Below are 24,864 nucleotides of genomic sequence, written 5' to 3'. Positions count from 1 at the left end.
ACGCTGGCGGGTCCGAGGCTGAGCTTCCAGAGGGGGGGAGGCTGCTCCCAGGGCTGAAAGCAGCACTCCATCTCTCGCCGCCCCCTCCATTCCCATCACCGGCCTCCCACTTGCTCGGGTCCCTTCCGTCCGTGCTAGGCGACAACATGTCTCCTTCGTGCCAGGCACCGCACCCCCTGCCCCTGTCTCCCCTGCTGCCGTCAATGCCGAGTCTGTGGACATTCTACGGCAGGTGCAGGTTGGTCAGACATCGCAGCTTAATGTCCTCCATGGCCACACCAGACTGCTGATACAGATGGTGTCGTACATGGAGGGCATGTCAGCAGCGATGTCTGACCAACGGATGTTGCTGAGGTCCATAGACTCGTCACTGACTGCAGCAGTGGGTCTCCTGCAGCGCTCCGTTCCCCCCTACCCCTGCACCATCCACACTTCCCACTCCCATGCCTGTCCCAAGCACACCCAGACGTCCCAATGCACACACCCCACCAGACACATGCAGCACACCACCAGGGAAGGCCAAGCGCACACCTCCTGTCACGCACACACAGGGGGAAGTAGGCACAGCCACTGGGTCGGGGGGCAAACAGCAGCCACGCAGCCACAGTGGGAGTCCGCAGTTCTCACGACCCACTTCCTCCAAAACCACTCCCCTTAGCTCTCCTGCCCAACAGTCGGACAAAGAGTCCTTCATGGCCAGTGTGTTCCTCAGCCCCAGTGTGAAACCACCCCGCAAGCGGTCAAAGAAGTCCACGGGCAGGGGAGTTGAGTCCCCCCCTCTCCACCACCTACCCCCAGTAGCGCTGCAGCCCATCCCTCCGACCTTCCCCCCTCCTTGGGGCCTGTGGTTCCTTCGGGTGCAGGGGAGACGCTGGGCGACCTGGCAGGAGTGTGCAGCGACGTGCTCGAATCCACCTTTGGCGCTGCCCCACCCCCTGTGGTGGCGTCGTCCGTCCCTGCACCCACAACACCTACCCTTGCCCCTCCTGTCCCTGCGGTGCCTGGTCCTTCCCCCCCACATGATGCCCCCCCTTCTGTGGATGATATGGAACACTGAACTGTGCAGGCAAGCTAGGGGAGATGCGTCCTAAAGTGTCCCCCACCAGGACTTGGCACATGGCCTGGCCTATGGGCCCTGTATATAGTGGACATTTATTTTGCTATTATTTTTTATGCTGAATAAAGCATTTTGTTTTTCATTTGCACACTAATGCTTTTCTGGTCTTGCTGTTGGTGGTGCTGCTCCATGATTTGGGGTGGTGATAATGTGTTAGGTGTCTGGGAAATGTTGTAGTGTGCTGCTCATGGGGTGGACCCTGGTATCTGTGTGCCATCACAAGGTCTCTGCAAATATTCTTTGGTCATGTAAGCTCTTACTGTATGGTGACATTGTCCCAAGGTGTGTTCCTTCCTCTGTGGACCCTGACATCTTCCCTGCAGGGTGTTTCCCAATTGTTGTGCTGAGCTGTGTCTACGTTTCCTGGGTGTGTGACGGATCCCTTCAACTTTGGCCATGCATGCTCAACAATGTCTCCACCTGCATCATTTGTGGCATCCTTGGTGGTCACTGTACTTGTGTATGGAGTATATTGACATGACTTCATGTGGACATGTTCCCTATTACGCACTATGCATGTGTGTACTCCCTGCCTCGCACACATGTGTTACGTGTTCTGCAGTGTCTTTGGTCACCTGACTGACAATTGTGGGCATTGTATCTGTGGGTACTCCACCCTTTTCCTTCCATGGGAGGCAACAACTTGTTGGCTGCCCCAGCACCTGTACATTCCTATCAGTCCTGGAATGTGCGTGACAGTGTGTGTTCCCTTTGGGTCTCTTAGTTTAGTAGGGTGGCACATGAATATACAGTCTTGTTGCATGCTCTCAGTGTGTGTATTGTGCTGACAGCGGCAGGGGTGGGTATGCATGTGTCATTTGTCATCACACCCACATGTGGTTTGCCATGCAGTGGGGGATGGACATCCACCCTCATGGGAGTAGGACACTGCTGTCAGTGATGTGTTGGCATGCCACTCTCAATATAGTCGCACTTTGTGTATGCCTTCATGCATCCATGGAGTTTTGCTAATTGTAGGATGGTGTACACACCACCATGTCTCTGTCCACTGCTGGGAGGACTCTGCACCCACCCCTCCTATGTCTGGGCACTGCTGGGAGGACTCTGCACCCACCCCTCCTATGTCTGGGCACTGCTGGGAGTGATAGGCACCCACCCATCCTATGTCTGGGCACTGCTGGGAGGGCTCTGCACCCACCCCTCCTATGTCTGGGCACTGCTGGGAGGACTCTGCACCCACCCCTCCTATGTCTGGGCACTGCTGGGAGGACTCTGCACCCACCCCTCCTATGTCTGGGCACTGCTGGGAGTGATGGGCACCCACCCCTCCTATGTCTGGGCACTGCTGGGAGGACTCTGCACCCACCCCTCCTATGTCTGGGCACTGCTGGGAGGACTCTGCACCCACCCCTCCTATGTCTGGGCACTACTGGGAGGACTCTGCACCCACCCCTCATATGTCTGGGCACTGCTGGGAGTGATAGGCACCCACCCCTCCTATGTCTGGGCACTGCTGGGAGTGATAGGCACCCACCCCTCCTATGTCTGGGCACTGCTGGGATTGATGGGCACCCACCCCTCCTATGTCTGGGCACTGCTGGGAGTGATAGGCACCCAACCCTCCTATGTCTGGGCACTGCTGGGAGTGATGGGCACCCACCCCTCCTATGTCTGGGCACTGCTGGGAGGACTCTGCACCCACCCCTCCTATGTCTGGGCACTGCTGGGAGTGATAGGCACCCACCCCTCCTATGTCTGGGCACTGCTGGGAGTGATAGGCACCCACCCCTCCTATGTCTGGGCACTGCTGGGAGTGATGGGCACCCACCCCTCCTATGTCTGGGCACTGCTGGGAGGACTCTGCACCCACCCCTCCTATGTCTGGGCACTGCTAGGAGGACTCTGCACCCACCCCTCATATGTCTGGGCACTGCTGGGAGTGATAGGCACCCACCCCTCCTATGTCTGGGCACTGCTGGGAGTGATAGGCACCCACCCCTCCTATGTCTGGGCACTGCTGGGAGGACTCTGCACCCACCCCTCCTATGTCTGGGCACTGCTGGGAGGACTCTGCATCCACCCCTCCTATGTCTGGGCACTGCTGGGAGGACTCTGCACCCACCCCTCATATGTCTGGGCACTGCTGGGAGTGATGGGCACCCACCCCTCCTATGTCTGGGCACTGCTGGGGCTGATGGCCACACACCCCTATATGTCTGTCTACTGGCGTGGTACGACCCGTACCCATGACCTAAAGGCCTGGGTACGGTCCGTACCCCTACGGCACACCAACAATGGGGGTAAGGGCCGTACCCATGCCTTTGAGACGTGGGTACGGGCCGTACCGCCATTGTTGGGGTGCCATAGGGGTAGGCGTGGTACGACCCGTACCCACGTCCTAGAGGCATGGGTACAGTCCGTACCCCTGTGGCACCCCAACAATGGCGGTACGGCCCGTACCCACGTCCCAAAGGCATGGGTACGGCCCGTACCCCCATTGTTGGGGTGCCGTAGGGGTACGGACCGTACCAATGCCTTTAGGACGTGGGTACGGGCCGTACTGCCATTGTTGGGCTGTCGTAGGGGTAGGCGTGGTACGGCCCGTACCCACGTCTCAAAGGAATGTGTACGGGCCATACCCCCATTGTTGGGGTGCCATAGGGGTAGGCGTGGTACGACCCGTACCCACGTCCTAGAGGCATGGGTACGGGCCGTACCCCTACGTCACCCCAACAATGGCGGTACGGCCCGTACCCACGTCCCAAAGGCATTGGTACGGTCCGTACCCCTACGACACCACAACAATAGGGGTACGGCCCGTACACATTCCTTTGGGACGTGGGTACGGGTCGTACCACGCCTACCCCTATGGCACCCCAACAATGGCGGTACGGCCCGTACCCACATCCCAAAGGAATGTGTACGGGCCGTACCCCCATTGTTGGGGTGCCGTAGGGGTATGGACCGTACCAATGCCTTTGGGACGTGGATACGGGCCGTACCGCCATTGTTGGGGTGACGTAGGGGTGGGCGTGGTGCGACCCATACCCAAGCTCTTAAGGCATGGGTACGGTGCGTACCACAATTGTTGTGTTGACTGTTCACATCAACGTCCACTTCCGTTGTGGCGGACGCAGGCCTTGGTGGACACGCCCCCACCCCCCGAAGTGACCAGGCCCTGGGGGTCAGGTATGTACAGGGCATGTATAACTTTTTACTTGGGTGGGGGGTATGTTTCCTGCCACTGCCCCCCCCCTCTTTGCCCCTGGGTGTTGTTCTGACCTTCTGCGGCGTCTGCGTCGGTTCCTGTACACCAGGTCGACTGCTATGAGGGCCGGGATGACACGTAGGTTGGGGTCCATGGCTGTCCGTCGCGTACAGGTGCTCCTTCTGCGCGTCGTCCTGATTTCCCGGCAGTTTTTGGCTGCCGTAAAATATAATCCGTGCGGAGTGACGTGGGCACGGATCGTACTTGCTGGTTCGTGAAACGCTGCCTGACTCCGTCCGGACGTCATGTTTGCGGTGTCACGGATCAGAATTATGGGTATGTTTTAGTCTGTCGGTGGTTTTTACGAATCGTACGGAAAAGGTGTTTCCGTACGAATCGTACTTGCATGTTTGTAAGGTGTTTTTCCCGGGTACGAGTCGGACGGAGAAAACGCTCCGTCCGACGATTCGTACCCGGTTTTTCCAGGATCGGAATGTACACCCTAGGTGTCTCATTATCTGTCGGTAATATTTTCATCCGTTTGAGCTAAAAACAACAATTTGTGAAATCTGCAAATGTTGGGAATTATGTGGCAAATTTGGTAAATCATAGTTATGCTGTAAACTCTGCAGATTCATAGAAATCCCTTTGCTTTCATAATTGCCTATTGTTTTATCAAAAATCTATTTGTGAAAGGGAAACACAACCTCAACATTTTAATTCCACTCAGTGCCCATTGTTAACTGCATTTTGCATAAAATAGCTTGCAACATAAAACATACTTAATGCATACCTTTTCGTTGCCACCTCGGGCTTCTAGTGACATTTACAAACTAGAGGGCCAAAGATATCACCAGAACCCCTCAATGATAATGATGGACCAGATTACAGAGTTACTTGTTATGTATCCTCTGTACGTACCTAACTTTAAACCATTGTGTAGATGCAGGTAGATAAAACTCAACCTTAAACAAGAGACAACTCATTTAGGTGCTACACATGTAGAGCACATAAAAAACAAAATAATTTGCATTCAGTTGACTGACTAGACAGCATGAGGAATATGCCTAATGGCTATGTTAAAACTTCAACAGAACGTGAGCGTTCACACAGAGGCGTGAAATCAGATGTTTGAAGTGGTTATGTTAAGTTGGTTTGTATCCAACTTGGCACTGACTGAAAATTGTGCATTTGTGGGAAACAACTTAATCACAATGTGCCTTACATTTAAATATATGAGATACTAGTGTAAGTGTGTGTATCAAAAAGATTTAAGCCATCATTTGATGAATAAAATCTTGCATCATTGTCCATCACCTCCAATGATGGTGCTCTCGAGCTAGGTCCACGCTTTAGAAATACCAAGACATGCTTGCTTTTACACAGTGAACAGGTATCCAGCTTAATATTGTCTGTGGATACCTCTTCCTTTTGAATTGTTGATAAACCCCCCTCATTTTGCGACAGCCAGATAAAAGCTCCCTTTTCTTTATCCCGGTTTATTCTTCACACCTCAAGTCAAATTCTCAATACCTGTGGGAGCTCTTTCTTGTGCACTTTGAGAGATTCCTCCCACACACACCTTGGTCCCTGGAGGCATTTTATCACTATGCAGATCATGCTCCTTTTAACGAGATAAGACACTTTTTTAGGTCTCGCTGGCTATCGTGTAAGCGATCGCTTCAGCGAGATTTTAGTAAGGGGCTCCCAAAAGTGCTCCCAAAAGCGGATTGCATGGCGAGCACGCGCACAATCACGTGCATCGTGCCGCCATGCAATCCGCTTTTGGCATCGTACTCGTACTTTAAAGGGTCCGCTCACCCTCCTTGAATGCGCTCCCCCGCCCCCGTCAAGCGCGCGTGCGCCACGCTCCGCCGGGCTTGTTATTTTTCCTATCAACATGTGGCAGACATCTTCCTAATCAAATCTGTAGCCCTTTCCACACTGGTGCTAAATTCCAGATTGAAATGAAACACACACAGCCACACAAAGCTGCATTCCACTGAAGCACGCATGCACACACATAGCAGCACTTGAGGACAAGAATTGTTAAAAAAAAAAAAAAAACCTTTCCAGTAAATGTCTGTAAACAAGAAGTTCCATTTGTATTTGATAATGGTTGCTTCAGGGAGGCAAACAAAAACACCCCCGTGAGTCTTTCCTGTCTTAAAAAATGTAAGAATTTCTTAAGGATGGAAATTGTAAAAAAGAAGAATTACAAAACGATGCTCAATTTACAAACGCATCTGCCTCTCTGGGGCTGTAAAGAAAATATTGTTGTTTGAGCAACATCCCTTCATGCTTTCAGAAAATGCAGCGCACAATTAATGAATTGTAAATGGGGCCTGTTGTTTACTCAAATGGGGCGGGCGAGTATCTGATTACTATCTCCAGAGGGATCCTGTTCTCTGCCTTTGCTGTCGGGTAGGTTTGCCATTATTATCCATTAAACGTGATCGTTGTAAAAACTAAGGGGCATATCAACAAGGGCTTTATCTCTGCTTTTTTGGCTTTAAAAGCCAAAAAAGCAGAGATAAAACTAGCACCCTATCAACAACAGGGTGCTAACATGCAAATTTGCATGTTAGCACCCTTTTACTCTACGCTTCCCCTTGCATCTCTAATGAGATGCAAAGGGGGCGTTCCAGAGTAAAATAATAGGAGAAATGTCGCTAAGCGACATTTCTCCTATTATCAAGAATATCGCTAACCCTGTTAGAGACAAAAAAAGCAGCGCTAACCGCGGTTAACGCTGCTTTTTTATGTCTGGTATTTTTCTGACTTAGCCATGATATCCTATGGAAGGAGGATATCATGGCTAAGTTTGTCTGTCCCTATCAACAAGCTAACGTGAGATTATCGCTGGGTTTCCAGCGATAATCTCACGTTAGCCACTTAGCGTGAGGATTTTTATTAACCCTGGGCGTAGTTCGCGTAGTCGCGCTTCGCGAAGCTTCGCGAAGATGTCATTGCACTACGCGACCTTCGCGAAGCTTCGCGAGCTTGCGTAGTTGCTTGTGGCAACCTGTTCGCGATGGCTTTTTCTTGTTCGCGAGCGCGGTAAGCATGTTCGGGGAACTGTTTGCATGCTCGGGGGATATATCTCGCGATCTTACCTATGCGGTCGCCAATGGGCGCGGCCATCTTGTTTTTCTATTGTCCCGCCCGCTCGCGATGCCTTATTTCCTGTTCCGGGTCGCGGATAGCGTGTTCGCGATGTGCATTGACGTGTTCGGGAGCGCATTTTACGTGTTCGCGATAAATAGTACATGTTCGCGAGAAATATAGCGCGAACTTACCCACGCGGTCGCGAATGGGCGCGGCCATCTTGTTTTTCACTCTATGCCATGCTTCTGGGCCTACTTTTGTATCCTCCCTTTATCATAGCAATCCTTCGTCTTTAAAGCCTTTTTCCTGACTTTTTTAAGTTATTATCTATCTCTCTGTTTGCCTCAGTTTATATTTTGCATTTTATTTCTACTTTTACTGTGTTTTTGTTACTTTTATAAAGTTCTTTCTATCTTCTTCCCCCTAACTTTTTTTCCCCTTCGGACTTTTCTTTTCCGCCTCCCACCCACCCCAGAACCATGGCCAAGGGCACACCAAGTCCCAAGGGCAAGGGACCTGCAGGCGCAGAGAAGCGCCGCCTGCCTTGCGGCAGAATGAGTCCTGCAGGGGTGCAGGCCCGGCAACTGTTTGGGGAGGAGGAGGTGGCAGCTCTTGTTTTCTTCATCCAGCGCCTCCTCCCCTTGACCTTGGCAGCAGGCGGCAGGCCCGGCTCCGGGTACGCTACCCAGGAGCGGCACCGTCGGTGGGCGAAGGTGCGCCGGGCCGTGTTCCGGTGCACTGGGATCCGGCGCACCCACAACCAGCTAGCTCACCGGTGGTCCGACATCCTGGACCGGGAGCAGGACCTGTTGGACCTGCTAGGTGTCGAGGTCATCGGGCTTGGTGAGTAACTGATTGTGTATATTAAATTAGATGAACAACAAGATTACTGCTGCGTGCCAAGCATTGCTGGTAAATTACGTTCCAAAAAGCAAAATGTTCTTTGATTTAAGGACCCAGGTGCACGGTGGTACTCTTACTTGTTTGCAACGTAGTTTGCGCTAGCTTGTGCTGATGCTGATTATGTAAGAGTTTACTTTACAGAACTGAAGTTAGGTAATGCGATTTGCTAGAGAGACTCTAGTCCTTCCATTGTCCTACTGTGAAATAGTGGTGGATGGATATTGGATACTAGGTTTAGTTTGTTAGTAGTAGTTACTAATTGTTTTATGCGGTCTGCGTGACGCATCCTCTGTCACTGAGTGCTGCTTACCCCAGTCCTCCGTCGAACCTTTTGTACTTTGTTTAGTGAGTGGTAGGCTTAGCATGGTCAGTCAGTAGCAGAACTAGATCAGCATTATGCAACCAACCCACAATTTGTTGTATGTATGCACTAATGTATGCAACTATGCATGTGCCCTCCATCTCATCTATGCATTTGATGGCTGAAAAAAATTGAAGTGCAGACTTAGTGAACAATTGGCCCGTCTGGAATAGGTGGTGTAGGTCAGGTGGTACTTACTAGGCTTTGTTAGTATTTGGAATCAGAATGATCAAGGAACACTGGAGTGTTCATAAATAAGTAGACGATCCGTAAATGCACTAGGAAGCAGCCAGTAGTCGATCCATCTGATTAGATAGGTCTATTTTATTGCACTTGTTGTTTCCTAAAATGTCCTTTGACTTATTGTTTTTCCAAATGATTTATTATTTTTCTCACAGCACTCCTTAATGTTGGTCTCTTTCTTTATTATATTTTACATGATCATCAGCACCACCCAGGGGCAAGAAGACGGGGTCGGAGTCGGCGGGGGAACCCCAGGACCTCTCCTCTACTGAGGCTCCTGCAGCTGGCCCCAGTAAGTCCTCCATTGGTTAGATTGACATTTATATTTCCCTAAATGTTATGTTACTGCATCTTTTTTTCCCAAACTCTAAATTATGGTTCCACTTTCTGAATCTCTTTTTTACAAAAGCTTACTTCTTTGACCTTGACTATCTGTTTACTAATTCTGTTTATCCCTGCCTCGAAGTTGCTTCTAACTCCCTCTGCTATGACTCTCTGTGCTACTAATACTACTACTACTATTACTACTCTGTGTGTAGCGAAGCTTGCACAGTTGCCCACTCTTTAATAGAAGGTTTTCTTTGCAACAATAAAACTCTGATTGACCAATAGCTCTAGCCACTGGGTCCTGTCCTTTGGGTTGTCCTCTTCAAGTCTTCTCAATGTTGAGGCTTTGACAATTACCACAAACAAAATGCCCAACCAGATATTTGACTAGTATTTTTGATCGGATAGTACATGATACTACTATTGTCTAGGATTCTGCAGAGCCACATACAGAACTATGCACAACAAAATAGGATGGTGCTGATGGGAGGTTGGATCTTACTGATCACACCAAAAAGCAAAATGTTCTTTGATTTAAGGACCCAGGTGCACGGTGGTACTCTTACTTGTTTGCAACGTAGTTTGCGCTAGCTTGTGCTGATGCTGATTATGTAAGAGTTTACTTTACAGAACTGAAGTTAGGTAATGCGATTTGCTAGAGAGACTCTAGTCCTTCCATTGTCCTACTGTGAAATAGTGGTGGATGGATATTGGATACTAGGTTTAGTTTGTTAGTAGTTGTTACTAATTGTTTTATGCGGTCTGCGTGACGCATCCTCTGTCACTGAGTGCTGCTTACCCCAGTCCTCCGTCGAACCTTTTGTACTTTGTTTAGTGAGTGGTAGGCTTAGCATGGTCAGTCAGTAGCAGAACTAGATCAGCATTATGCAACCAACCCACAATTTGTTGTATGTATGCACTAATGTATGCAACTATGCATGTGCCCTCCATCTCATCTATGCATTTGATGGCTGAAAAAAATTGAAGTGCAGACTTAGTGAACAATTGGCCCGTCTGGAATAGGTGGTGTAGGTCAGGTGGTACTTACTAGGCTTTGTTAGTATTTGGAATCAGAATGATCAAGGAACACTGGAGTGTTCATAAATAAGTAGACGATCCGTAAATGCACTAGGAAGCAGCCAGTAGTCGATCCATCTGATTAGATAGGTCTATTTTATTGCATTTGTTGTTTCCTAAAATGTTCTTTGACTTATTGTTTTTCCAAATGATTTATTATTTTTCTCACAGCACTCCTTAATGTTGGTCTCTTTCTTTATTATATTTTACATGATCATCAGCACCACCCAGGGGCAAGAAGACGGGGTCGGAGTCGGCGGGGGAACCCCAGGACCTCTCCTCTACTGAGGCTCCTGCAGCTGGCCCCAGTAAGTCCTCCATTGGTTAGATTGACATTTATATTTCCCTAAATGTTATGTTACTGCATCTTTTTTTTCCCAAACTCTAAATTATGGTTCCACTTTCTGAATCTCTTTTTTACAAAAGCTTACTTCTTTGACCTTGACTATCTGTTTACTAATTCTGTTTATCCCTGCCTCGAAGTTGCTTCTAACTCCCTCTGCTATGACTCTCTGTGCTACTAATACTACTACTACTATTACTACTCTGTGTGTAGCGAAGCTTGCACAGTTGCCCACTCTTTAATAGAAGGTTTTCTTTGCAACAATAAAACTCTGATTGACCAATAGCTCTAGCCACTGGGTCCTGTCCTTTGGGTTGTCCTCTTCAAGTCTTCTCATTTAATTTAATTTAATTTAATTTAATTTAATTTAAAAAATATTTCTAAAGCGCAGCGTACACCTTGCGGTTTCTTGGCGCTAGGGGAATTGGCAACTGGGGGAGAAGACCAGAAGAAGAGATAAGAGGAGATATTAAGAGAGTTTAAGAGGGGAAGGCCTGGCTGAAGAGGAACGTTTTCAAATCTCTACGAAAGGGGAGGTACTGAGTAGCAAAGCGGAGATGGTCAGGGAGTGAGTTCCAAAACGTTGGAGCCAGGGTGGAAAAGCTGGCCCCGCCCCACTTTTTACGTGTGAAACGAGGGGTCAGAAGAAGGGACTTAGAGGAAGAGCGAAGTGCTCTTGCAGGTACATACGGATTGATTAATGAAGAGATAAAAGCGGGGGCAGTGCCCTGACGGGCCTGGAAGGCCATGCAGGCGATCTTAAAAAGGGAGCGTTCTTTTACAGGGAGCCAGTGAAGCTCCCTGAGAAGGGGGGTGGAATGGTGATATCGAGGAAGGCCATACACCAGCCGAGCTGACTGGTTCTGGATAATCTGGAGTCTACGCAAGCAGTACGCGGGGATACCATGGTAGAGAGCGTTTGCGTAGTCCAGTCGCGATATCACTAGTGCGGCCATGATGATCTTGAGCGCCTGGGGGGAAAAAAAAACGGGAAACAGTGCGGATCGTGCGGAGAGTGAGGAAACAAGAGGATACCACGGAACTAATTTGTGAATGGAGAGTGAGCTGGTTGTTTATTTTGACACCGAGCGTTTTGACCGTGGTGGAAGGGGTAGGTGCGGGACCAAGAGAGGGGGGCCAAAAGAAAGAGTTCCAGGGGCTGGATGAACCACCAGTGAGAACCAGCTCGGTTTTATCCGGGTTCAGCTTAAGGTGGTTGTGGTTCATCCAGTCCCTGATGAAAGTCATAGTTGACTGGAAGTTAGAGACAGAAAGAGGAGAGGGGGAGAGATCAAAGATGAGCTGGAGGTCATCCGCGTAATTATAAACGGTGACCTCCAGCTGTTGGAGTGCGAAAATGAGAGGAAAGATATAGAGATTGAAAAGCAACGGAGAGAGAGAGGAACCCTGGGGAACACCGCAAGTGACAGGGAGAGGGGTGGCCGTGAAGTCGCCTAGCCGAACCGCCTGAGTGCGGTCCCGCAGAAAGGAGGAGAGCCAGACCAGAGCTGATCCCCCGATACCAGCCGCCTTGACACGGGTAATTAAGATGGTGTGGTCCACCGTGTCAAAGGCGGCGGAGAGATCAAGGAGGACCAGTGCCTGGTGTTTGTTCTCATCCATGCCCCTTCTGAGTTTGTCTAAGACTGCGACCACGACTGATTCGGTCGAATGCCTGGGGCGGAACCCGGCTTGGCGGGATGCCAATCCTCCATTTGCCTTGACATGGGCGCTAAGTGCCGCGGTGACGTGGCGTTCCATCACCTTTCCCAGGAAGGGTAGCAGGGAGATGGGGCGGTAGTTGGCCAAGATGGAAGGATCCGCGCCAGGTTTTTTCAGGATGGGCACTATTGTAGCTGCCTTTAGCACAGAGGGCACTACGCCCTGTGCCATAGAGCTGTTGAGGAAGGCGATGGGGGGGTCAGGGCAGCAGAGGTAAATTTGCTGCAGGACTCGTGCCGGGCAGACGTCCGCAGGAGACCCCGACTTCACTTTGGGAAGTATCTCTAAGAAAGAGTCCTGAGTGAGAGGGGGGATGGAGGTAAAAGGACGTAGGACGGGAGGGGGGGAGGTATCAATGAAGGCAGACGAGGGTGATGGGATGTTGGTCTTGATGGTAGCAATTTTCTCTAAGAAGTAGGTATTAAGTTGGTCGCAAAGAGGCTGGGAAGGAGGAATTTGGGACGAGGTTCGGTCTGAGAATGCCAGGTCATTCACTATGCCGAAGATTTCCCTGGGTTTGTTTTTTGCAGAAGTTATTTTAGAAGAAAAGTAGGAGGTTTTTGCAGCCAAGATTGCTGTTTTGCATTTAGCCAGTGTTGATAAGAAGTGGGTTTTTGATAAGGGACTGTAATTTATCCTCCATTGCCTCTCCGCCCGACGGGCGTTCAGTTTGAGATCTTTTAGGTGGTCATCGAACCATCTATTGGAGTCCTTAGGTCGGCGGATGGAAATGCGGCGTAAGGGCGCCACTGAGTCGCAGCCTCCAGCCAGCCAGGTGTTAATGGCCTTGGCTTGAGAGGCGGATGATAAGCCCGCGAAAATGGGAGTGGAGTTGCAGAGTGAGGAGGTCAAGGAGCGATAATCCAGTCTATTCCAATTCCGCGCCCAGGTGTTTTTGGTGTGCTGGGTTTTGGGCATCAGGTGTCGGAGGATGGAGAGGGAGATGAGGGTATGGTCAGACCATGGGCACGGCGAGACCGCAGCCGATGCCACAGGGAGGTTAAGGGACCAGACCTGGTCCAGTGTGTGCCCATGGGAATGAGTGGGGACGGATATGTGTGACACAAAGTTGAGGGATGAAAGATAATCTGTAAATTCTTTAGAGGCTGAGCACTCGTGTGGGTCTGAGGGCCAGTAATTGAAGTCCCCTAGCACCAAGACCGAGGTGTAGTTGACCACCAGGTTAGCCAACAGGTCCTGAAATGCCGGCAAGAATAAGGGCGAGGGCTGAGGAGGGCGGTACATAAGGAGGCAAGTTATGGGGGGGGAAAATGAAAGAGAGCGGACAGCCAGGAAGTCAACAGGGGGAATAGGGGGAAAAGGGAGTTGTTGAAAGTTCAACTCCGACCGCGCGATTAGGGCGACCCCACCGCCAGCCTTGCCAGTCGGACGGTCGGCCCGCAGGGCCACATAGGAAGGGGGTAGGGTGGCCAAGAGAACAGGGAGGGAAGAATCACAGTACCAGGTTTCGGTCAGGAGCAGAATGTCAGGTTTCTCTGAGTCGAGTAAGACAAACAGCTCGTGGTGGTGCTTGACCGCTGACCTGGTATTGAGTAGGACAATAGACAGTGCCGGAGAGCGGGGGGGGGGTCAAGGGAGGGGGGGCAAGGTGACGGGGGGACGAGCTGCAGGGGATAGGGTGCAGTGGGGGAAGAAGGAGCAAGGCCTAGTGAGGAAATCAGACTGCGGATGGGATCCGGGAGTGGCCAATGGCCTTGGAGGGCAATAAGGTCCTTGGTAGAATAAGACGTAGTTTTAGCATGGAATCGTGCCCCTAGCCCCGTCCGGCCGCGGACGGGCGCAGACGGGCTTGCCTTAGGCGCGCCTTCGGCGCGCAAAAGTCGCGCCCGCTGCGCTCGTCCGCTGCGCTTCCTGGCCAGACACATGTTTTATGCCGGTGGGCCAAGAGGTTGGAGGGGCGTGGCCAGCCGAGGGGGCGTGTCTCGCCTCGCCCTCAGGAATGGCGGGAGAGATAAGGGGATCGTTGCAGCGAGTAGCGCTGTTCGTGGCGAGCCAAGAGATGCAGGTGAGTAAAGGTGCCAGATAAAAACACAGTATTCAATCACAGTAAAATTTAAAGTAAGTAGCCCCTGCTCCCGGCTTTCCGCCTCAGGAGCCAATCATGAATGCGAAGCCTGGCCGCGACGCGCTCAATTTAAAGGTATGGCGGGGGGCGTGGCCAGCCGAGGGGGCGTGTCTCGCCTCGCCCTCGGGAATGGCGGGAGAGATAAGGGGATCGTTGCAGCGAGTAGCGCTGTTCGTGGCGAGCCAAGAGATGCAGGTGAGTAAAGGTGCCAGATAAAAACACAGTATTCAATCACAGTAAAATTTAAAGTAAGTAGCCCCTGCTCCCGGCTTTCCGCCTCAGGAGCCAATCATGAATGCGAAGCCTGGCCGCGACGCGCTCAATTTAAAGGTATGGCGGGGGGCGTGGCCAGCCGAGGGGGCGTGTCTCGCCTCGCCCTCGGGAATGGCGGGAGAAATAAGGGGATCGTTGCAGCGAGTAGCGCTGTTCGTGGCGAGCCAAGAGATGCAGGTGAGTAAAGATGCCAGATAAAAACACAGTATTCAATCACAGTAAAATTGAGGCTTTGACAATTACCACAAACAAAATGCCCAACCAGATATTTGACTAGTATTTTTGATCGGATAGTACATGATAGTACTATTGTCTAGGATTCTGCAGAGCCACATACAGAACTATGCACAACAAAATAGGATGGTGCTGATGGGAGGTTGGATCTTACTGATCACACCTCAGTCCGAAGAACCCAGGATCCCCTAATAGACTAGCTATAGTGTCTCACATTAGGGTCCCACTCCCGACCCCCCCACGAAGACGATACACAATGTTGATGATGACTGAGACAGAGACAACCCAGAACATAATAACAAACACCATTTTGCTCACACACTTGTGTAAGTCCACTCCACCACACCAAATACCACAGAGTCTATGTGTAAGTTCAAAAGGTTTATTTGAAACAAGTATCAAACTCTGTACATCGTTAATATGAAATTTAATTTACGACAGCCATAGTCAATAAGCCAGCAAAAAGCCTAACATTAAAACAGTAAACATTTACAAGTGCATGATTGACAACAAGAACAAGAGCCAAGATCTTTATAATTCTGGAAGATCCCTCACCGTAGAACGTAGAAATACTGGTTACATCATCTTGCATCCAATATGCTCTGTAAATCTCTGGTTTGTAGAAGGGAATCTTCCGCCTATGATATATGAGAAAAACGCTGCGAGTTAGCCGTTAGATAGTATACTGGTGAATGATGCTAGCATTTTGCAGTCATGCCAAAAAGTGTAACATGTATGTGTGATGGCTAAGCAATATAAACTAAACAAAGTCAATATGTTGGTTTTTTTTCGACCTCTTCACTTGTACGCAACAGTCAAGCGGCCTTAAAGGCATCTACTGCACATGTCAATAAGCTGGCAGGTATAATATGCACCAAAAGAGTAGTAGTCGACATGATGAATCTAAAAGGGTTACTCATGGCTCAGGCTAACTTTCAAAAGAGTAGAGTAGGACTAGATGACCCTAGGAAGTGGAACCATATCCTACTAGTGTCTGTCTACTGACTGTACTTACTGTCTAGTGCTGATGTATGTTGCATCGCATTAACTTTTTTTTCAATGTTCCAAGTGAACACTTAAAATAGGGGGAGGTTTACAGGCATCTAAAAAATTTGTGATGCTTTTTTCTAGGCACACTACCATCCACCAGTGCCGTCGGGGCCAGCGATGCGGCCATTCCGGAGGGGGCAGGCGAACTGGCGGCACCAGCAGGAGACACAGGGCCCAGGGGGGATCCAGCAGCAGTGGCCGGCGGCGGTAAGTTATATTCATTACTTCTTGACATTACAGCTCGATGGAACTGTGTTCACTAACAAAAAACTGGGGTAGTAATGTATCAGAAGATGCACATCGTAGCAATAATTGACATCAAGTTGGGTATATAGTAATATTTGCCGGAAAAAACAATGAAATCAATAACAAGTTATATAGATGGTGCCACTCGGGATTAGAAAGCACCCTACTACCTGAGTACTAAATTATACGTATCATGCAAAGCAATCCTCGTAATTAACAGATTTTATACATAAATCTATCCCGGCACTCTAGAGTCATATTATTCTTATTGGTTATTAGCCAAAAAGAGAGAAGGACACAGTGACAATAAGGGTGAACTGACTACGGAACAGAATAGGTCCCCACACGAGTATATATTAGAAAGCAATTTAATACATAAGTTTTACAAAAAGGAAAAACACATTCATGAGTAAACAAATCGTCAGAACTCCCTAGTTATTTCACTACAGGGAGACTTCAATTTTCTAAATCTTGATATAGATGGATGACAGCCGACACGTGTTTCGTCACGTATAGTGACTTCCTCAGGGCTGTAAGAAGAATGTCAAGATCTTAGTTTACACAAAAACACCAACAATGTGTCGAATTGCACAATAGTGGTTCAATCCGTTATTATCAGTTCCATTACAAAAAATAGACAAAGTATGAGAATATTTTAGAGTGAAGCGAATGGGAGAAAAGAGAAAGAAAGAAAAGCGTGCGTTGGTTAAGAGAAGTGATAATATAGGAACGAAAAAAGGGTGAAAATGTGACCAGTCAGGTAATTAAATTTAAAAATAGGATTGTTCCCACCACCACATCCGGTGTGAAGAAGGTAGAGCGTTGGGTCCAAGGGTAGGATATGAACACTAACCTTTGGAAAGAGTCTTTGAACGCCTCAAATATCAGGCATGTAATTATGCTTCTGTTAACACGCAGTAATAAGTGTAGAAAATTTCAAGAGAAGACTCCAACGTACGATGTGGTTCTGTAGAAGTATGTAGTAGAGAGCAGAGGTTTGAAAATAGACAATGGACCGACATACACTAGTTGAGTGTGACTATGATCATAATATAAGTTTGAATATTTAAAAAGAGAAGAAGTATAAATACCCAAGAATTTTTAGAACCTTGTGAAGGTTCGGATAAGCAAGTTTTGTTGCAAGAAGGTCTCCTGATAAGTGTATCAGTTGTGTGTTGATAATAACAGGTCTTCCCCAATAATTTCTAATGCTAATGGGAAATAAAAAAGTGCTGATATTAGTATGGTTATTATCAAACCAAAGGTTAAAACTAGGGTATTTTCAAGAATTAACGAGTCTAAAATACTGTACCTATTACTAAAGAGAAGATCATCCACGAATCAAAGATTTATAATTCTAATTCTTGTAACCATAAACACAAGTGATTCATTTCTCAGTAAGGTTTCTTGGTGTTTTACAGCTATGTTTTGAGAAGAGCGGGTATCCACCAAGGTATCTGGTGAAAATAAGAAAAATCAGTACGTATACATCAAAAACCCTCTTTTTAGTCTAGATGTTAGGAATATTATACACAGTACCTAATATTCAGTGATGCTGTACCGTGATATGAAAATATTTTGTGAAAATGAGTCAATGGGACGATCTTCATGTAGTCATCTATGTAGTAATTTCTAAAAGAGAAAAAAAAAGTAATGGAGAAACAAATTCATCCCTAAAATTGGTTTACAATTGTTTATTAAAAGAATCAAATATAAGCGACCTCCTTACTTGATAGATTATTTAATGACTTCATCAAATTAGGTGAAGTACACGAACCGGCTCTGGTAAGCCCTGCGAAAGACAGTGCAGAGCAAGAACGGATTATTAAAAGGTATCAGAAAATTCATTAAAAAGCACAAGAAGCCTCACCTAACATGTATTTACCAAAAAAAAGAAAAAGGAAGTTTTTTTCTCTCCCTTTTGGATACTTATTGTTACTGATATCCGTCAGAGAATTCTGTTCATAAAGGGTGTCGCAACCGTAGATATTAAACAAGATATATGGGTTAAATAAATGAGAGACAATATAGGCATAAGGTTCACTGTCTCGTGTTCACCCAATGTCGTTATGTAATATACGAAAAGAGAGGGAGATATGAGCGGTATAGTTTTGAACCACCAAGTGAGTCTAAATCATGGGCGAATAAACGTTACAGTATACACAACACAAAGTTCAAATAGATTGTATTCGTCTCCCGTTGGTAGAGTGATAAGTTGGGTACTAGAACCTGGTTGTTGTGGGTCATTTAAATGTATCTCCTCATGTATAATTATATTCATGACACATTTATTGGTGGGAAAAGTTGTTATCGGTAGTATCGAGATATAATTTTCAAAACACTGTCAAAATGGAGAGTGCGATTGGTAGCCATCTACCTACACGAGCAATATATCTTGACGCGCTTACCTCCGAATAGGATGGTTCTTGCCCGAAACTCGACTCCCGTCCCTTCGTATCGGCAGTGGACGCAAAGTCAGCAGAGAGTGGCTTCTTTTATTGGGTAATCCGAATTTTGGCGCGAAACTTGCACGTTCCATGGTATGTATAGAAAAAAGTAAAAAGGGCCCATAATTGGCCATCAAATGTTAAGGTATAGAAATGGGAGCGGCCATCTTGGAGCAGGAAGAGTTGTTTCTAAGAATGTTTGCACGTTCCAAAATATGTATGGGAGAAAGTGAAAAGGGCCCATAACTGGCCATCAAATGTTACGATATAGACAAATGGGCTGCCATCTTAGAACAGTAAGAATTGTTCCTATAAATGTTTCGTTAGCCGTACTAGAGGAAACCTTGATTGGCCGTCTTGAACTAAGTGGTTCTAGATTGTTTAAGCCCCGCAAAAGGTGAATAAAGAGGAGAGGAAGTGGCCATCTTGGAACAATAAATGTTCTTACAGGTTATGCGTGTGAATGCGTGATGGTACACATATTTTAAGAAATTATAGTATCAAAAAGTCTTATTGGGAGTTGTTCGTATAGTACTTCATTGGTACTTTTAGATAAGTAAAAAAAATTTATTTAATGTAATCTAGTTAGTAAAATAATAAAATATATTTGCATAGAATAGGGATATGTGCACCATTCATTTTTCTCATTTTGGGTATTTACTACGTCTGGTAAGACCAAAATAGTGAGAATTAAAAGTGGCGAAGAGATACTCCATATTGTCAGTATGGATTCGTAATTGACAACGATGGCACTCCTTTTAGAAGTACAAATTCCAGACAGTCTTATTAGCGGTATTTCGCATAGTACTAATCTAGAAATCTAGATAAGTTAGACAAAGGTGTTTGGTATCACCAAGTTGGTAAAAATGTTTTGAATGCGAACACGGTTGCATACTTACAGTGATCTTTACCTCAATTGAGTATTTAGAGTGTGCGGTGAAGCCAAAAGGTAATGGAAATTAAATAGAAGTATCAAAGAGAAGAGATGGAAAGTTGGATGTAAACGGTACACAGGAAGAGATAATGTTACCTATCCAATCCCACTAGGGCGCGTACATGAGCATATTGTTACATACATGTATTCTATGGAAGACATCGACATTAATGACACAGTTCTTTCTGATGACCAAAAATTGCTATGGTACATAGTGTGTAGACTCAATATTACTAATATTTCAGATTATACAGTAAGGGAAGGGAAAAAAGAGACATATACATTTCACATTTCACATGTTTGGGCATCTTCGACAACAAGTGCCGGGATAGATTTATGTATAGGAACTGTGTTCACTATTTCACTGTACTGTGCGACTTTATACAACGGTTGAAGAAGACACCCTTTACGTAGCATTACCAGCGTGAGTAGAGTAACCAATGGCCTCTTCTATTTGACTCCAAAATCAGCTGTGAATGTTTTATGGAGAAGACAAACTCAGATCAGATGACCTTCATGGATGTGTTGAACATAGAGGGAAAGCACTAATGGTGGAAGGACGGGCGAGATAAACAATATGACTGACCGGCAGAGAAGGATATGTTGTTGGAAGCATGTATAGGAGTCTGATAGTAATAAGATCAGATGCATGGGTTGTTGAAGGATGGGTGGAAGGTGAAAGAATGCCTGCCTGGGTGGGCGACACAGTATGGGTGGATAGTACTAGATAGCAAGAATCAGCGGTGTTTTTGGTTCAAACTCAAAGCCAAGGCAAGGAAGGAAGGAGCAGAAGCATGGGTGTTTGTTGGTGAAACCAACTAAGGTTTGTTAAGAGATATATACAAAAGGATAGACGTTTACTTTAATGGATGTATGCCTGGATGTACTATCACCAAGAGACAGTATAGGTGGAAAGTGTCACTGGAGATTCTTAATTTGAAGAAAATGTAACAGAAACTGCGCGACAGTAGCAAAGCCTAGAGGAATCAAGGTAGTATTATGAGCATACAGTACACTTGCAGTAGTTTGCAAGCACGTCATATATTATCAAGCGGAAACCCCTTCCTCCCACTCTGGGGACCACTCCCTACCTATTATTATTAATGTATTTTCGATTGGGGCAGCCAGCCTGCAAAGGGTGGCCTATCTGTTGTTTAATGTTTATGTATATTGGTTACACAATCAATGAAAGCAAAGTACCCTCTGCAGTAGCGGTTGGTGGTGGGATTGTTGGCGGGCGGTGACATGGGGAGGGGACGGGTGGGTGGCACTGGCGAGTAAACTGTATTACTGTTACGGCCAAATACAGGTAATCAACATAAAAATAAATAAAACTATTTTCAAGGTGCGCACTGCACCGCCGAATTCGATGCAGTGTGTGCTACTGTGTGCAGCAATGTTTTTTTTTTATGTATTCTTTAATTACCTGTGAATGTCCTTAATCCATCATTTACTATCCCCACCCTGCACCTTCCCACGTCACCGACCGGCAGCACTCCCACCACCGACCGCTACCGACCTGATGTCGTATATCGTATTAGCACTAGCAGCATCTATAATATGAATATAAGCAATGATCGTTGGATCCGATAAATAAATAATCAGCCTTTTTGTAGTACCCATGGCAGGGTGTAAGTGAAATTGTGCATGCCATTTGCCCTCATGTAACAGAGTATGACCAGTACCAACGGCCGTAAGGCGTCAGACAAAAAGATGAGCTTCCCCACCTGCAGACAGTAGTAGTAAATAAAACTAACGTGAGTCTGCATCATGTGGCTCATATCTGTTTCTCTTGGGTGCAAGCTTAGCTGATGGACCTGGCATGCTGCCTACAACAAGGTTATGTAATTGGGCTAAACTACAGCTAAGAACAGCACGACTGGTGTACCGGAGTACATACATAGTACGATTATATTTATAAATAATGTCTGAAACGGTCACAAATGTTAGAGTCCCAGGAAGTAGGATTAGAGATACTTACCCCAGCACCAAATCCCAAATGTTATGAACTGTGCTTGCTAGTGATACTGTGACACTATGTGTTGAATGATTTTAGTGTTCCTGTTTTGCTAAGAGTATTGGCTCCACCATGTTCTTTTTCTTTCTTGATATAGATGATACTCCTTCCACTAAACCATCAAGGAAGGAGTTGGCCGCTAGGGCCCGGCGCCGGAAACTGGAGGCCATCTGCGAGCATTATCGCCGGCTGGTGGCTCAGGAGGAGGTGGAGGAGGAGGCGGCTGCAGCTGCAGCCTCCTCCAATGCCCCGGGCCCCAGTCAGGCCCGGCCTCCACTTTCACGGCGCCGTGGTCCGGCATTCGCCCGCCGCCGTACCTCTATTTCCAGCACTGCTGCCCCCCACCCTGGAAGCAACTTTAGGGCATTTCGCCGCCAGCTGCTCCGCCGGATGGCCCGCTGGGAGGAGAACATGGAGGAGCGGGTAAAGATCCTGGTGGACAAACATCTTAAGGCCCGCCGACAATAGAGGACCTCGTCGTTTGCCCCTTTTTTAATTCCTTTTGTTGGTGGGTGGGTTTGTGGGCGTTGGGGATTTCTACGGACATTGGGACTTTGGACTTTCGTTTCGTTTCGTTGGGGTTAGGGAGGGCGGTGGCTTAGGTCAGAGCGGGATAGTTTATTTTTGTTAGGGGACATTAAAAATATACTTACTATTTATTTATACGATGTTAATGTTTTTTGTGGTGGGTTACAGTTTTCCGAATTCAATGTAAGTTACATGGTTGTTTACTTTGTTTCCGTGCTGCTGCATGCCCACAGCCAGTGTTTGATTTAAAAGATCTGCCGATTTTGTAACACACAAACCGATAGATGCAGTACCCCTCACTGAGTTATTTTTAATTGTCATAATAGTACTGTCAGTCTCTCCTCCTAGTCCATACCTCCCACCAAACTTATCTTACCTGTGATTGATGATGAAGTTCGGCACACTGATGGCTGCATGGTTGGTTTCCCAAATTGACGGAGTAGATGCCATTATAGTGGTGGTAGTAGTAGACACTGGCAATAGCGTTTGAAAAAAGAAAGAGAAAGTCACTTGACTGAGACTCTGGGAGGAGGAGTGGAACAGAACACAAAGTAAATTACAGCATGGGTGGTCAAGCAGAAGAAGATCCTTGCCCTGCCTTAGTTGAAATTCAATTAGTGTTGCTTTCACCACATCTGCCCCAGCAAGCGTATGATCAATTGGTGTACATAGTCATCACATCACACCTCAATATAAATCACACAGCCCGGGGGAAGAGGGTTAGGGATTGATGATTGGATGGGAAGTGGGGTTTTGGGAAAGGTTTGAGAAAGAAAAACAGACAATATGCATGGACACAACAAAAGTAAAACACAATCTTGTAAGACGACCATGATCCATTATCAAAGAAATCAAAGTATGAAGTGAGAGAAAGCAAATGCATGCATGCTGAGGAGGATAACTTGATGGTTAATGATAATGAGTTGTACTATAACTACTATGACCCAATGAGACAGTACAGTCAGGGACGAAATTGAAATTTGCCTTGCCTGTCTGACGCCCTCAGAGCTCAGACCGAACCCAATTACATGCTGTACCGGGCTTACTTTTATTTTTCAAGCTAGCTAAGGAAACTAAAAAAAAGTTGGATCAATTAACAAACAAACCACAACACACAGTCGTAATGATTAAAGAGAAAAAAGCAAGCAAATAAATGTAAAGACGAATGATGATACTAAAGTTACTGTATTATCCTGGTCCAAATGAGGAGTTGCATCATTCTCGTCATTCTTCTTGGTCCTCCCTTCCATGGACACTCCGCACATCAATCTTGGGTATCACTGCCTGCCTGATGCGGATTGGTAAGGTACGTGTGAGTCGTTTCTCCCACTGTAGCACAGGGTAAAGGCCGGCCTGTAAGTGTAGATGGAAAAAGAAACGGGGTATTGAAAAACTTACAGCCTTTACAACAATAAACTCAATTACAGTGGAGTGCAAGACAACACTCTGGAGAGAACACTTTCAGACTGAGGCAGCTTGGATAGGCTACATAGTGTGTCTACTCTACAGCATTAAGGTACAACAACGGGACAGGATTCAGGAGCCAGCACAGCCACCGAACAGGAGAACCGCGGCACAGGCCAGGCACCCTACCCCTTACTTACATTTTGACCGAGCCAAAGAAATGTCAAATGCACTGCAGCAACCTAGAATTTTCCCAATGAAGTGACTAAATCAATGCGCCACTGTCCGTCATACCACTACACTCTACTCCAGTCCACACCACTACACGGACATCTAGCCTAGGTCTGCTGTGGTTCTTGTTCAAACTTTTTACCTATTATGTCAGCCCATGAAACGCGTGATGCGGATTGGTAAGGTACGTGTGAGTCGTTTCTCCCACTGTAGCACAGGGTAAAGGCCGGCCTGTAAGTGTAGATGGAAAAACAAACGGGGTATTGAAAAATTACAGCCTTTACAACAATAAACTCAATTATAGTGGAGTGCAAGACAACACTCTGGAGAGAACACTTTCAGACTGAGGCAGCTTGGATAGGCTACATAGTGTGTCTACTCTACAGCATTAAGTTACAACAACAACGGGACAGGATTCAGGAGCCAGCACAGCCATAGAACAGGAGAACCGCGGCACAGGCCAGGCACCCTACCCCTTACTTACATTTTGACCGAGCCAGAGAAATGTCAAATGCACTGCAGCAACCTAGAATTTTCCCAATGAAGTGACTAAATCAATGCGCCACTGTCCACACCACTACACGGACATCTAGCCTAGGTCTGCTGTGGTTCTTGTTCAAACTTTTTACCTTTTATGTCAGCCCATGAAACGCAGTTATTCCATACATTTTCTCCAATCCAACTGACTGTGTGCAAAGATAGTATGCTCAGCATCCTCAATGATGGTGACCGTGTGGTACGTATTCTCCAACAACAACTCAGTCTGTAGTGACTGATTAAGTTTATAATATATTCCATATTACCAAATTGCAACGGATATTGGCCGGCACCTGCAGTGGTAGGAGTACAATGTGGTCATTATTAAACAACAAGGAAACATTAACTGTCACCACACCTGAGTCACTTTTACTTTGTCGATAAACTAGTATAGTTCTACTTCATGGCATGCACAATTCTTCGTAGTCAGCCAGCATCCAATGCAATGCATGCCACCATCATTCACAATAATCACTCATTACCTGTCTTGGTGTTCTCTTTGGCTGT

Source organism: Triturus cristatus, chromosome 7 (assembly GCF_964204655.1).
Source record: "Triturus cristatus chromosome 7, aTriCri1.1, whole genome shotgun sequence".
Lineage (NCBI taxonomy): Eukaryota > Metazoa > Chordata > Amphibia > Caudata > Salamandridae > Triturus > Triturus cristatus.
The sequence above is the reverse complement of the archived record's forward strand: the minus strand, read 5'-3'. Positions refer to the sequence as shown.